The sequence below is a fragment of the Petromyzon marinus genome, chromosome 3 (assembly GCF_048934315.1).
Source record: "Petromyzon marinus isolate PM22_M1 ecotype Great Lakes invasive population chromosome 3, UKy_Petmar_22M1.pri1.0, whole genome shotgun sequence".
Lineage (NCBI taxonomy): Eukaryota > Metazoa > Chordata > Hyperoartia > Petromyzontiformes > Petromyzontidae > Petromyzon > Petromyzon marinus.
In genome coordinates, this window is record NC_133669.1 from 11,600,715 (window position 1) to 11,615,698 (window position 14,984).

Below are 14,984 nucleotides of genomic sequence, written 5' to 3' on the forward strand. Positions count from 1 at the left end.
ATTTATTGATTGCTTCTGTGGACAGGTGTCTTTTATACTGGTAACAAGCTGAGATTAGGAGCACTCCCTTTAAGAGTGTGCTCCTAATCGCAGCGTGTTACCTGTATAAAAGACACCTAGGAGCGAGAAATCTCTGATTGAAAGGGGGTTAAATACTTATTTCCCTCATTAAAATGCAAATCAATTTATAACATTTTTGACATGCGTTTTTCTGGATTTTTTTGTTGTTATTCTGTCTCTCACTGTTCAAATAAACCTACCATTAAAATTATAGACTGATCATTTATTTGTCAGTGGGCAAACGTACAAAATCAGCAGGGAATCAAATACTTTTTTCCCTCACTGTATGGAGTGACCTGGATCCAGAGACTATGGCAACCGTCTTATTCTTATGCTAAGTTATTTACCACAAAATGCCTATTTACTTAAATTACAGAATAATTTTCATTGAATCATGTACATTGCAATGACCAAACATACACAAATAACTGGCAGAATAATACATATACAATTTACCATACATGCCTAGACAGTACATAATCAAAATAAATTACTGGACACATGAATATATCTTTGAGAACACACACACACACACTCCAATTCTAGCTTAGGTGTGATGGATTTGGGTTTATAACGTTTTGCAAGTAACTAAGTACTGAACTTTAATAAAAAAGACATACCTATAAAGTTAATCAATTCCACGTGCAAAATTTTTGTATTGGCACCTCCGATTAGGATGGTTGGCTACATACGATGCAAAATAAGTTCAACATACATACATACTTTACATGTTACCTGTGGTTTCTTACATGTATGTATGTATGTTAAACGTCTTTCGCACCATATATAGCCAACCGTGATAAGCGGAGGTGGGGACTTAGCTAGCTTCACTACATTATCATTCCTTCTGGTCCAAGAGTTTCAAATATTTTCATACATCAACGGGCGGTAGTTACTTCTTCAAGTATGACATCTGGAACCCCTTCCTTCCCTGGAACAATGATTTGTGTTCTGGGCTATGATTTGTTTGCTGTACAGATCTGTATACAATTTCTCTATTTTATGATTGTCTCATGCATTATGGTTAAATCTTGCTCTTTACGAGCTACTATTTACGATTCACCAACCATCAACTTATTTTTTGCTTTCATGATACTGTTGATGGTTATGACATATTCAATCACAGTTGTGTAGTTCTCTGATTTAGATATGCATTGTTTTCCGAACAGATTTGGACAGTTCTGTGTATAATATCTTTCGTTTGGCATTATCAACAAGTTTCATACAACTCATGTTCTTCAACATTATTTGTTGTGCTTTCATATAGGTTTGTTCTACTTTAGCTTTACTTTCCCTCTGACTTCCAGTGCAATTTACATTACAATGCCATTATTTAAAGCAATTACATTAATATAATTTGGTTTTATAAAGAATATTTTTCTTATATATATTTTTTTATAATCGGCTCGCTGTGAATTTGTTGAGGACATAGATATCTCTTACCATTTAAAATTTGCACATAAGTCTATTTATTTTCCGATTTCTTCATTTGAACTCCTCCACGTCCAATTGCTGGACTAATTTTAGAAAAGAGTGTTTGTTATCTTCTTGCCTCTGCTTACATATGCGGTTTCACGTATACACGGTTTATTATTTGTATACCAATTTACCGACCATGGGCTGGAAATCTGAGTATCCGCGGGTAAGCACGGTGTTAAAGAAGCCACATGATGTAGGTATTCCGTTATTGCATTACAGCATGACATCACTGTGTTGCGTGACATCATTGTTACAAATTTCGCGGAGCCGTGGTTCTCCTCCGCGCGTAGCTGCCCGTCTATTTTGTTGTACATACTGTACCGTAATTCCCGCAAAGCATACACCGCGTCGCATCGAAACCACATTCAGGTAAATGTTGCCCTTAATCATGGACTCGAAACATGCAGCGACTAGTGAAGGTAGAGTGTTGCGTCTGTGGCCCGGAGGAAGAGGGGGAGGGTGGACTGAGCCTTCCTTCCTTCTAAGCACTCCTTCTCCCATCATCTCATTGTCCTCGTCATCATCGTTTATATTAAAGTTAATGTCATGTGTATTTGTTTTATTTTGGTTATTGTGTAATGTACTGTATTATATTCAGTGTTTAGTTCATAAACAGGCAACTCATTTAAGTTATGACGAGTCTGACCATGGCTGTGGTTCCCCTAACCCCCTATTTCCCATAGGGCCTAGACTTTACCAACCGCGGATTTGCCTACTGTGGCATTTACCAGGAACCTAACCCCCGCCGGTTGGTGAGGGATTGCTGAATACTATACATTCTCCTCTCTTAATCCTCACTCTCATGCCATCTTTACCAATTAATTACTCATCTCGGTCATCAATGTATTATGTCCTCAGTTGGTTAATTTATTCATGCATGCATTGTCTCATTCTACAGATTCATAGCTTGTTGTTGGAGCAAATAATTGAATTACCTTTAACTTGTAGTTTCCCAGCCTCAATGTGTCACCCAAAAGGAGGCTTCATAATGTATTAGAATAGAAAATGTTAATTTAAAGTGCAAACATTATTACTTGTTTGGAAAGTAAATTGACATGTGAAATGACTCAAAAACATCGCGCAATATCATGCAGTTTTTCCTGTATTGTCTTCTCGCTTACTCGTAAATATCAGAGGTTATCATTGGTTAAATGAATAAACACTTTGAGATTGACATATGTCAAAACTACTTGTGTAGATGGAAAGTTTGCTGTTTGCAGTTGTTTCAGGCACTGAAGTGTCAGAGGTAGGGTCACTGCAAAGACCCAGGAAAAGCAAGATTGTCTTGGAGAACAGTACGTCCCAACACTAGTTATCCATATTTTATGTGTTTACGTAAAGACACAGATACGTAACCGGTAAGCAGGGAGCTTTTACTGTTTAAAATGTGGTTTTCAAATTACATCCTTTTATCCCCACGACAATCCAGGCCAATCATCACTATGTATCTCACAACGTACCACACACAATAGATGAATGGAAGATATGGGAATCTGGTAATAGGTTGTGTCTGTAAAAGGCATTTGTGAATCAACGGCACAAATACGGACAGAAGAATCGAAAACCTGTGCTGCATGCAGCACCTGGGGGATCACAACTGTTTACCCAGCTTAAGGGATGTCTGTCACTCGGTAAATAGTCACACCATACCATGTTTGCACAACTTACAACAATACAGAAAGCTGTTCCATAATTATCCGAGGTAGTTGCCAACCAGGATGACCCACTATCATTTAGCGTTCCATGTCTACCAATTCGAAAATAAATTAAACACACAGGAGAGATTAACTGTAAATGGATTGGCGACTATTGTTGATATTTTCCCCAATTTTAACCCAATTGTGCTATCGATCTACTGTAATCAGTCGAAACATACATCTGGGAATCTCTCTGAACAGTGTCCCTTTATGTAAGTGGATATAACAGAGCAACCCCTGAGATCCCTTCATGTGACCTCTGGTCTTATAAAGTGCGAGACAACACTTTCTCCCCACCATAGAGCGTAGTGTTCATCCCAAGACAGTCAAATTAATATTTTTAATTCCCAGGGCTGGAATTTAACCAAACAAAGGGCAGAACCAAATAATGTGTTTTTTCCAGTCATTAGTGTCCAGGCTGAGACTATTAAATCACTATACTTGAGCACCCAGTTTCATTACATTAGGGGGTGCACTTTCCTTCACCTCTCTGATATGGTAATGGTTTTGGGCGCATGACAGTAGAACAAATAGCATAACTCTCAGAACTGAAATGTATCCAGAAAAGTGAAAACAAAATTGTCATGTGATAGTTTTTTTTCGTGGAGTCAACTGGTGACTTGAGTTGAGACAATCATGTTGCTGCTATACAGGGAACATAATCGATCACGAGTGGCTGCCTGCATTCGAACCCAGGAGCTCATTCTTAGGTTGACAACTACAGGTAATCCCCGACTTACGATATTTCCATCTTACGATGGCGATACGACAAAATTGCCATCAACAACCTAACATCGTTCAGGTATGCATGAGGACGGACAGAATCTTGGCGAGTACAGTACAATATACATTACGATACGTTCAATGCATGTATGATACGTAGCTTTAGCAATTTCATTTTAGGGTTACCACAATACGTTCAATGCATGTTAAAAGTTTTTTTTTTATAGCAGATCGGACTGTTTCCTGAAAAAAAGCTTTCTATTAAATTGGAGTTCATATAGGTAGGCTAAGAATTTACCTTGGTTTTTTTTTACTTTACATTTTACTGTGGAATACAGTATTGTAATTAATAAATACATACAGTATATAGTTTATACAGTACGGTACTGTAAATTGCTCTGTTTTGCTAAATTATCACCATTCTTTAATACTCCTGGGTAGGCTAGGGCCATCTTCGACTTACGATATTTGACTTACGATGGGGTCATCGTATCGCATCTCCATCGTAAGTAGAGGACTACCTGTATAAAGCGAGACAGACGCCTCATCAGGGCACTGGCTTTAAACTCAGATTTGAACCAATGACTCGTAACAACCAATACATTTTGAGAGACGTTCACATTATTGGAAGTATGTTTTTACTATTAGTTAATTTTTAACAAATGACTTATATCAATGTGTCAGATGTAATATGTGTTAGATAAGTAGCTCTATGTGCCTCACGTCTTTAACTCCTTATTAGGTTTGCTAAACAAACTAGGGTCCAGACTCTTGTAAACTGAGATCACATTCTCTCTCTCTCAAGGCGCAGTACTAAAACGAATGCCCCTCATGAAGCATATTTAATGATTTATCTTTTTCGATGTAATTCTTCATGCACTATTAGCACTAGCCACGAGAATGGCTGTGCAAGAGATTTTCACATTACCTTTCTCTGAAGAATATTCGTATCCTGTCATCTTCACACAATAGGGGGTGCACTTTCCCTCACCTCTGCTATGATAATGGCGTTAGTCGTATAACAGCAGTCAAATTACTCATTGTTTTTTTTCGGTAAAGTCACGTATGTAGAAATACAATAAAATTATGTTAAAACAAAAAACAATCACGACGTTTCGATCGCAACGCAAGCTATCTTCATCAGGTGACGATCGCTTGCGTTGTGATCGAAACGTCGTGATTGTTTTAACATAATTTTATTGTATTTCTACATACGTGACTTTACCGAAAAAAACAATGAATAATTTTATGCAGTCACGAAAGCTTTAACACTTTATTAGTAGTCAAATTTTTTTTGATTGAAATGTGGTGACTTTCTGGCACATACCTGCCACCCAAAGCGCCACCACATCATTAAAACATAAAACATTTCTGTGCAGTTTAAAAAAAATAAAAGCAAGCTGTGGCTGTCAGCTCGTTGTTGTGTGGCTTGAATGCAGTACAACCAACAATTTAACTCTCAGAGCTGCAAATTGGATTTGCCTCACTCCACACAGAGAACTCGGTTTAATTACGTTTGGGTGCCTGGACTCAAACTCAGGGTCTCAGGGTTACTGGTTCAACACTCTGTCCCGAGTCACTCCTGTGTGTACATTTGACCACATCTTCATGAAATACACACTGGAAATTCTGAGAGTGGACTTTCATTAAATTTGACAGAACCGATTGCACTGTATACTCGAGGTCAAGTAGTTCCAGCAGCGCAAACTCTTTTTTTTCTTAAAGTGTGGGGAAAAAAAAAGCATTAATTCTGATCTGTAACCTTTACCGACATGAAAATACAGTGGAACTTGTCTCCGTCTGGTATACGATGAATCTTGACTTAAAAAGTACGGTAACCTTGTCCTACTAGTAATTTATCAGTTGTCACACACTAACACAATAGAGCACTGTATACAGTATTTAAGAGTTCATATACTATACTGAATATGGTACATCCATTGCATGTACTGTACACTGTCGTACAGGACTGTACAAACATATATGCGTATAGACAGTACACTATAGCCTTGTAGAATGACTAAAACACAACTTTACACTTCATTTATCTGAAAAAAACATGGGCTCTTACAATCCACTGATGTCACACAGCTCTTGATTGTAAAAGTTAACCCAATATCTCACAACAGTTAACAGACAACTGTGCAAAACCAAACAGCAGAGACAGAATCAGAATATTTATATATACTGGAGGAATCCGATGAGCTATAAAGCTCTTTTTCAAAGATGTCCAGTCGGGGCGGGTAAGAACGTTACAACAACAATACAACAACACGATAGTGGTGCAGAGTACAAGAAAAGGAAACAAATCACCCCAAAACATAAAACTAAAACGAAACTATCCCCATCCTACCAGGCAAAGCCCATTGATGTATCAATTTACTTTTCAGAAGCGACCTGGCCACAAATGATAGCTCAGCAAAGTGGCTTATTGTGTGGAAATGCCTCGCAGAAAAAAATGTATGGAATAGTATCAGTCCCTTCGCGACTTGGCAGCTATTACCCATGAAATGTGATGACCAGTGAAGATTTTGATAGGACCTGCAAGACGTGTTATCAAGGTAAAAACAGCGCAGTGTGCTACCACGACTACCGGCCAAAACATAGCAACAGACACACCGCCGCACGTGCAGTGAGACAATGCATTATGTAAAGGAACACGGTCAAGAGCAACTGTACACAAAGTAACCCAAGCCACTCCGACAATTGCCGATAAAGCAGCCCATTAAGCACCAAGTTAGTTCATGCGATGTCTATTCAAACACTTATTGAAGCATGCCGGCGGGTGCTATTTTGTTAAGTCTTAAGATGTGCGGAATTTAGCATAACCTAGACACATGTACGTGCTGAATGACCACGTTTTCGAAGTACTGTTCACTTTAACATTCAGAAATGGCAAAACACCAGTTCCGTACGGCTAAAATACCAATGTATTGAAATATGTAAGAGGAATGTTGAAGCATTTTTTTTTCAAAAAGTAACCAGCCACATTGAATTATACATGTTTACACTGAGTTGTTTGCTGTATATACTAAACATTCTAAAATTGTCTTACAACATTTGTTAAAATTGTCAGCCGAAAATTCAGTAGCTTTTGAACAGTAATTAATTTCCTAAAACACATGGCACTTCCATAAATTATTCCATTTCACCTCCATCAAGAGAGACAAAAATCACTTTACAACCCCCTCGCGAAGCAAGTAGCTTAAAGATCTGAATTTGTACAAACAAAATCAACTCCAGTATCGTGCTGTAATCGCGTTGCTACCATGCGTCAGTTTAAAGTTACACGCAGCGCTCAGGATTATCAGCACCGATGTCATGGACAAGGCGTGACAGACGAAGGCAATCCAAACACAACCAAGGCGCACTCGATGATAATCATTGCAATCCAACAATATAAACGACACGATACAACTAACCAAAAATCGTTACAAGCGAACTTAGAAACTACCAACAACGTAAACTAGAGAATTGCAGAAAAAAAACAATTGTATGTTACCTGTAGAGCAGTGGAAAAAAATGTATAAAAAGTAGCACTTACTCTCAAAATCTTGTATGTTGTGAAATTTCCAGTTTACATTTATTTCATGGCGTTGTTTATACATGTTACATTACATTTGCCTTGCCCGTTTTCATTAAATATAGCGTGCATTTCCATTTGGAACATGTGATTTGGTGCAGAGTAGATATATTTCTGGAGCGGTGGTGCATTAGCGCATTGAACTTTAAATCCAGAGACCTCCAGTCGTATGGTGACATGGCGTGTTTCGCCATTCATCCAGCAGTAAGATTGACAAAATACTTTACTCGTAAACATAAAAACAGCACGACGTATCGTCTTTTTGTTTCCATTTTCAGTTCCCGACTCTCATTCCAAAAAAATTTGCATCACGAACCCATTTTTCACTCACGTCTCCCCATTTAAACTCGACTTCTGGTACTACAAAATAATCAATCCACTGCTGGATGAAAGCCCACCACTTCAGCCGTCTCTCACGATGCTTGAAACCACTTAGCACCTGAGCCGGTTTCATTCATCGCTCCATCTCCACGGTATGCGGTCCTCTTGCACGCATTCCATTCCGTGGCTGCGGTCATCCTGTCATCACGTTTGACAACTGGCCACCACGCCTGCGACGCGACGCGTCCTGCCCATGAATGTACTCGAATAATTAAACACAATTAAAACTACGGGAACATTCGTTGTTATTTTACCGGGGGTAAGGTCTCACCGAGCTGCTAGATCGATCTTTTTTTCGGAAGCGACCCGGCCACGGATGGTAGCTCAACGAATTGAGTTTATAACGTGGAAATCTACGTCGGTCAAACACTCTAGAACACGCATGCTTTTGTAAATGTCGAGGGGGGGGGGGGGTGGGGGTGGTGAAACGTGGAGGACTCAGAGAAAAATCCACGCGATCAAGGGGAGAGAGACCTCGCAAACTCCAAATATACAGCAGCAGCAGCAGGCGTCAGGGGTCGGTATGGAACCCACGACCTCCTGTATACCAGGCGAGGTAGTTAACATCTCTTAGCCACCGTGGTGATGATGATGAGAGAGAGACACGCAAACTCCAAGTATACAGCAGCAGGCATCAGGGGTCGGTATGGAACCCACGACCTCCTGTAGACGAGGCGAGGTAGTTAACATCTCTTAGCCACCGTGGTGATGATGATGAGAGAGACACGCAAACTCCAAATATACAGCAGCAGCAGCAGGCGTCAGGAGTCGGTATAGAACCCACGACGTGCCGTATGTGGGCCACGCAAAGTATATAGTGAACGTCCTCTTTAACCACTTTGAATTACGTATTCAACCTCGGCAAGTTACTTTGAACCATACCTTCAAGTTTCCTCTCGGTTGCCATTCCAATCGAGCACCTTTCCGTGCCTCTTTGACGCCGTTTTAAAGTTTTGTTTTCCGATCCATAAACACAAATTCTAAATCACAGCGTGCCCCTAAATGCAGCCACGCAAACTCCTTACTCACCACCACCACCACGTTATCCACGAAGACGCTCGATAGCGCGTAGCGACGACCGACAGCTGGCCCCTTTATTTAAACACCCAGCACCAACCTCCCATAACGCGTTCAACTTTAGATCCGCTCAAAGAACTCCACCGCAGAAAGAAAGAAATTAAAAAAAAACACCCGGTAAACAAAAGCCGCGGCCTCGCACACGGCCGAGCCTACGGTCTCGCCTGCTCCGGCTACCCGGCCAACCGAAGCAGCGACGGGCTCCGGACCGCCGAGGTACGACGGCGGCAGGACGGTGGTGGGGACGATGGTGGCGGTGTAAAGAAGAGCGGAGCTGCCAAAGGTGCAGAGAGACGAGACGAGAGACAGGGGAGGGCGGGGGTAGCGAGAGAGAAGAGAGACGGAATCGAGGAAGCGGATTTACCTGCGCGGGACGCGGCGCCGTCGCCTTAGCGCTCGCTCGGCGCAAGTCCCGTATCTCGGTAACCCGCGGTGACGTCACTTTAATAGACGCGCTCATTTGCATACGCGGTGTGACGTCACGCGGCGACGTCAGGCGCGCCGCGTGCCAACTGGCGTCGCTTTTCGCGATGCTGTCCGTCGTCGTCGTCGACTGCTGCGGTCGACCGGCAACAAGGTAGTACGCAACGGTCTTGTTGCATGCAACATAATTGGCAGGCACGCAATAATGTTGCATGCCTGTCAACACGCCTGGCTGTCCGTCTGACGGTGCCAGTTGTAATTGGTGGCGAAACGTCGTACTCAGAGAGTAAACTTCGTGGATTTTTGTCTCCAACACACCGGTGTGCTGTATTAGTAACGAATTGGTTTGTTCTGTTAACGTGACAAACCTTACTAATTGGCTGTGGCGGGTTTAACGGCACATTTATATTTACGCGATCTAACAAAAAAAACCCTATTATTACATTTTGGTACTGGCAAAGGAGGTCTAATGATGTAGATGCTCACCCCGAGCCCTAATTACTTTGATAGTGCATTGTCTTTGAGCTGTACGCCTTCTGGCGTCATCTGGTCGAGCACCAATTGGGTCGAGGCTCAAAAGAAAGCCGTCCCTTGGTGTGGACCAATCAGTTTCAAGGACAATGCATATATTATCATAGTATGTTTTTTGTTTGCATTTTGACTGCAGGTATTGTGGTTAATGCAGACATGAATCCTTGTAGAAAGGTTTCAGTTTTGTTGCCATAAAAAGGGGAAAAACCCTATTAAAACGTATATTATGGACCATACGGTGTACCCGTATTCTTGTACAGGGAAATTGCGTTTTCGGGTCCATACGGCGTACAGCCGTTTCAATAGGGGCACATTTTTTGTCTATTTGTTTGTGTTTCTCCCTTGTGATGCGACTTTCTAGGATGAACGTTGAGATTCATAAGGGTACGGGGTGACCAATGAGGTCTGAATTGGTCTGTAATAAGCAGGCACTGATAAGGGGTTGACAGGTATGATATTGGCCCGATCGACGAATACGAAAGAGACATCACAGCCGATAATCTGGCTTTGACCACCTCAATGTGAAATTGTAGTTGTTGCTCTGCATCGACATCAGCCGTCGTACAAAATAAGAAAATGCTGCTGCGTTTGGAGTTGTGCAAAAGCACAAATTAAAATAATACAACTCAACGCGTTCATCAATAAGACTTTTCTGGCCTGAAAAGGAAAAGTATATATGATAGGCAACTTTTTTATGGCAATTGCCCCTCTTCTTGATGTGCTCTGACTTAAGGCTACTACTTAAACGTCGCCCTCGTATGTTCCATTTTATGGCCATAGTGTTATTGACAAACGTGTTGAGTTCCATGTACGGTATAGGTATACAGGTAAAGGTGTGGCCTGAGATTTCAAGCTCACCCCACTAGCTGCTGGTGGAAGGGCTTCTCATCGGGTATTTGTGTCTACCTTCTACCCTGGACACACGTCTTGCAAGATATGGGATTAATATTCTTGGCTCTTTCGGTAAAGTCACGTAGGTAGAAAAATAATTTAAAAATATATATGTGTGGGATATGGGATTACCAACACTTTACAGCACCACATTCGATCGACGAACTGGTGCACCTATTTATACTGCTGGGTGGACAGAGATCCTGTAATACGCGGTTTCGCCATACACTCTGCGATAGGTTTCGCGCGAACGCAGTGTGCCGCGAATTATGGGAGGAAAGAGCCAAAGCAAATCCTAATTTGTGACACATTGGAAACATCCACGGATTACAGGGGAAGCATGACACGTGACTCGCGGCTAAACGGATCCGCGATGGATACACATTATACACACATTACGAGGCACGAGTTGTCGATAGACCAAAGTGTGCCAAGTCTGCTATACGGGTCTATGATAAAGAATGTTTGCATTTTCAAAGGCTTGTTATCCAAGTTTTAAAATAAAAAAAGTGATTTCCTACTGAACAAACCTCAGCACAGTCAGCTGTTTTCAAATACAAAAAAATAATGTTTGCAAAATAAAAGAAAACATGACGTCTGCGTTTCCCTGCAGCCGTGCTCCTGCAGCTCCGCACCCACCTCGATGGACGGACAGCGGCCCGTGAAGCGATTCGACTGCCATGGTGTGCCGCGGATTACGGGAGTGGTCGTCAACCTCCAATAATCCGCGCTTTACAAGGATTCGCGGTTTATTAAATAATGTACATCGGCATTGCGGGGTTAAGTTCACAACTGACTCATGCAGCCAGCTATGGCTGCAATGTTTGGTCGTACATGTAATGTATATCGTCTATTGTTAAACTAGAATCACAGTTCCTATGATCACTGTTACATTGTTTTTATAGCTTTATTTAGGTGATTTTTAAAATGTTTTTGTTTAGCCATGTTTGTTTGTTGTAGTACAGTTTTAGCCTGATAACTTTAATCTAAATTGTCTTATGTTTGTTATTGTTTGACGTGCATCCCATTTGGATTTAATGCACACAGCGTTGAAATACGGTGTTTTTTTCTGGAAGACTTTGCTGTTTTTTCCTGGATTTTTCTGTCGCGTGTAGTCACTTTAAGATGTTTCTTGTTCATGTTTTTGTTTGTTGCGGTTGCACATGAGTCAAAAGCCGCATGGCTCACATGGTTATATCTAATAAATAAAAACTGAAAAACTGAAAAAGTTTTGGTGGGCAGTAAATCCGCAAAATCCATGATTGTACCGTATGGCTATGCTCCCAATAACCAACCTGCACTGACCAGCGTGAAGAATGGCCAAATAGCCTCCACGACTTGCACATTACGTGGGGAGGCCATCATCCAGCAGTGGTTGAACACAAAGGCTCTCTACATACACAAGCCGATGGCTCTTCTGCACGGACATCATTTATTTAAGCGGGGAAACAATTAACTGGCTTCAGATATTGAGATTCATCAACAGTCAGGCTTGTTAAGCAGCTGCTGCTGGTGTTGCCGGGGGTTATAGGCAAGGTTACTCTACGAATTTGGTGAGGCCCGTTTATGTCAGTACAGCAACAATGTGCGTAGTGCACTCTATGATATATTGGTGGATTGTGAATCATCAGTATACACTTCGCAACTGGATGGGAGCCTCGTCGGAGTTATTGGATGATACTTCCCGAGTAAGCTGATATATTTTAACTGCTGAATTGTTGGTTTTCACTTGTGATTATATGAGGTAACTCCTTTCTATGCGATGTTCATTTGATGAACTACTTTAAAATTACTTTCGTTGTTTGTTTCGTCAATGAGAGATGAGCTACATGGTATATGAACATGGAACAAAAATGTGCAACTGCAATTTTCCAATTAACCATTTTTAATGAACCATTGCCCTTTTTTATTGCTATAGTTTCAAAGCACTGTACTGTTATGACTCATAGCATCCAGATAAAACATGGGTCTAATTAAAACAATTATATAAGCAGGTGAAATGTATATGCATTCATGTTAACATACTGTATGCTGCACCTGGATTGCATTAGCTATTGTTATTGTATTTGGTACTGCATTGGGCTCCTATAATTTTCTAATTCTATGCAACATTCAACGTTTCCCAAACAATGATTCAAAACACTCCATTCTTATACAGTATGTTCCTAAAGTGTATTTACATTGATGCATTGAAAGTATAACAAAATTACAGCCCTTTGTCAATCAACTGCTGAATGAAGGCCTTCCCACGCCGTGTCGATCGTTGGGGATGTTTGATCACGCTTTACCATACCGGCCAGTGTGGGTTGGTGGCTCGTATATCACTCGCCACCGATGTTGGGCGTTACTTGGAATCAAATTCAGGTCGCTGGGTGAATGGCACCGTCCGTTAACCACCGTGACACAGCTCCACTACACGTAATTGATTTTGCCTTATAAAATTGAAGAACGTAATTTCATCGTTGCCATCCCGCATTTTTTTTTACGATCGGTAATCAAACAAGTATGAGGGCATCTAGCAATCACGTAAAAAAATGATGTTACATAAGGTCTGCTTGCTTGGTTGGCAAGCACACACTTAATCACTGCTAAATCTAACCATATCCAAAACCCTGATCCCTAACACTAAACTCTATCTCCTAATCCCAACCACTAACCTTCACCCTAGTGATGTCATCTCATTGTTTTTTCATGAGTGTTGATGCTCCAGGCAATTTGAGTGTTAATGCCACCTGCACTGTGAAAATGCCCTTAGCGAGCAGAACATCGAGCCATCGAGTGTGCAGGCGGTGCAATTGCGCTGGGGTCCAAAGACGGAAGGGGCCCAGGCGCGTGTCTACAAAGACGTGGGAGGGCGGGGGGGGCATTTTATAACTTGCACCAGGGCATATACCAACCATGCTACACCCTTAATAACATACTACACCCTGCACAAGAATAGTCAATTACGATGGAAACCAAGTATAGCGGAACTCCCGATTATTCAATTTGCTTGGGGAGAAACATGTCATCCGTGTTTGTCTGTATTTCACTCCATCTGTGCAAGTGGTAGAGTGTTGACATACATGACGAATATAACAACTGTGCCACCACTTCCAGGTCACTGCTCTTATCCGCACTAAGATGAGCATAAGGAGATTAATGTAATCCTTCACGGAGACTATTCTCAGTGACTCTTTTAGAGTACGATATAAAAAAATAATTCACGAATGTAACAGTACTCTATTGATTCTAATTTAATGTCTCTATTTCAGGCCGAGTGTCTCTATGCCCCTATGAGCACTGGGCGGTGCTCATCTTTATTGATGAATCTGAGCCAATTGTGGAAATTCCACGTTCCTATGACAGGGAGGCCCTCGGCAGTGGGTTGGCGAACAGCTATACTATATATCAGAATCAGAAACTTTATTTAGATTGGAAGAATCCTATGAGCTGTGAAGCTCTTTTTCACTGCTGTCCAGTCGAGGTGGATCAGAAAGTTACAACAACAAACAACACAACAAACCGATCGGAGTGCAAAAGTATAGAAAAGCTAGGCAAGTGACTGAATGAAAATAAACAAGTACAATATATAAATACAAATTGAATAAGTACATGCAGTCCGACTTACAAACGAGTTCCGTTCCTGAGACCCGTTCATAAGTTGAGCAGCTCGTAAGTCGGAACAGAACAATGTACTGCATTTAAATGCACATACGGTCAGTGTTATAAAATTGTGTTGCGGTTCAACAAAAAATGAAGCATTGTTAGACTCATAGATAAGAAGAAATATTGTACATTTGCATGTAATAATGTAATAAATACTGGATCGCAAATAAACATAAAGTAACAGCAATATTTTTAAAAAATATATATATACGTTTTATTTTCACTTACCATGAGTCCTGATGCTGGCTTGCTCGTCGAAAGGGACCCAATGAGTCACCACAATTGCGTACAGACGCCGCGCGTGGGTACGTGCGCACGCACACACAAGGACACACAACAGTGACAACGATCACCCATGTAGCCTTTACAGCCGGTGGGGGCAAGTGCTGTGAGCGAGCGGCGCCTATTGAAGGGTCCCACGGCACACGAGGGAGTGGCTGTTGGCCAGAACCACGCCCAAGCCACCTTTGACTCCCCCAGTGGCGATGTTT

The 14,984-nt window shown here is 41.4% G+C and overlaps 1 protein-coding gene and 1 long non-coding RNA gene across 5 annotated transcripts in view; one reads left to right on the forward strand and one right to left on the reverse strand.

The window, feature by feature from the left end:
- The window catches only part of LOC116953813 (serine/threonine-protein kinase MAK-like), a 36,646-nt gene extending 21,768 nt beyond the window's left edge, over positions 1-14,878 (reverse strand). For 3 of the 4 annotated variants that reach the window (XM_032974094.2, XM_032974085.2, XM_032974077.2), the window contains exon 1: positions 9,365-9,466. The gene's annotated coding sequence lies outside the window, so the exon portion shown is untranslated. Of the gene's footprint in view, positions 1-9,364; positions 9,467-14,721 lie in introns of those variants that run through there. The other variant, XM_032974078.2, reaches the window with a different exon arrangement.
- Positions 9,497-11,938, forward strand: LOC116953844 (uncharacterized). The gene is made up of 2 exons (XR_004404623.2): positions 9,497-9,577; positions 11,459-11,938. It is a non-coding gene; the product is annotated as an uncharacterized LOC116953844 (long non-coding RNA).
- Positions 14,879-14,984: the final 106 nt, after the last annotated feature.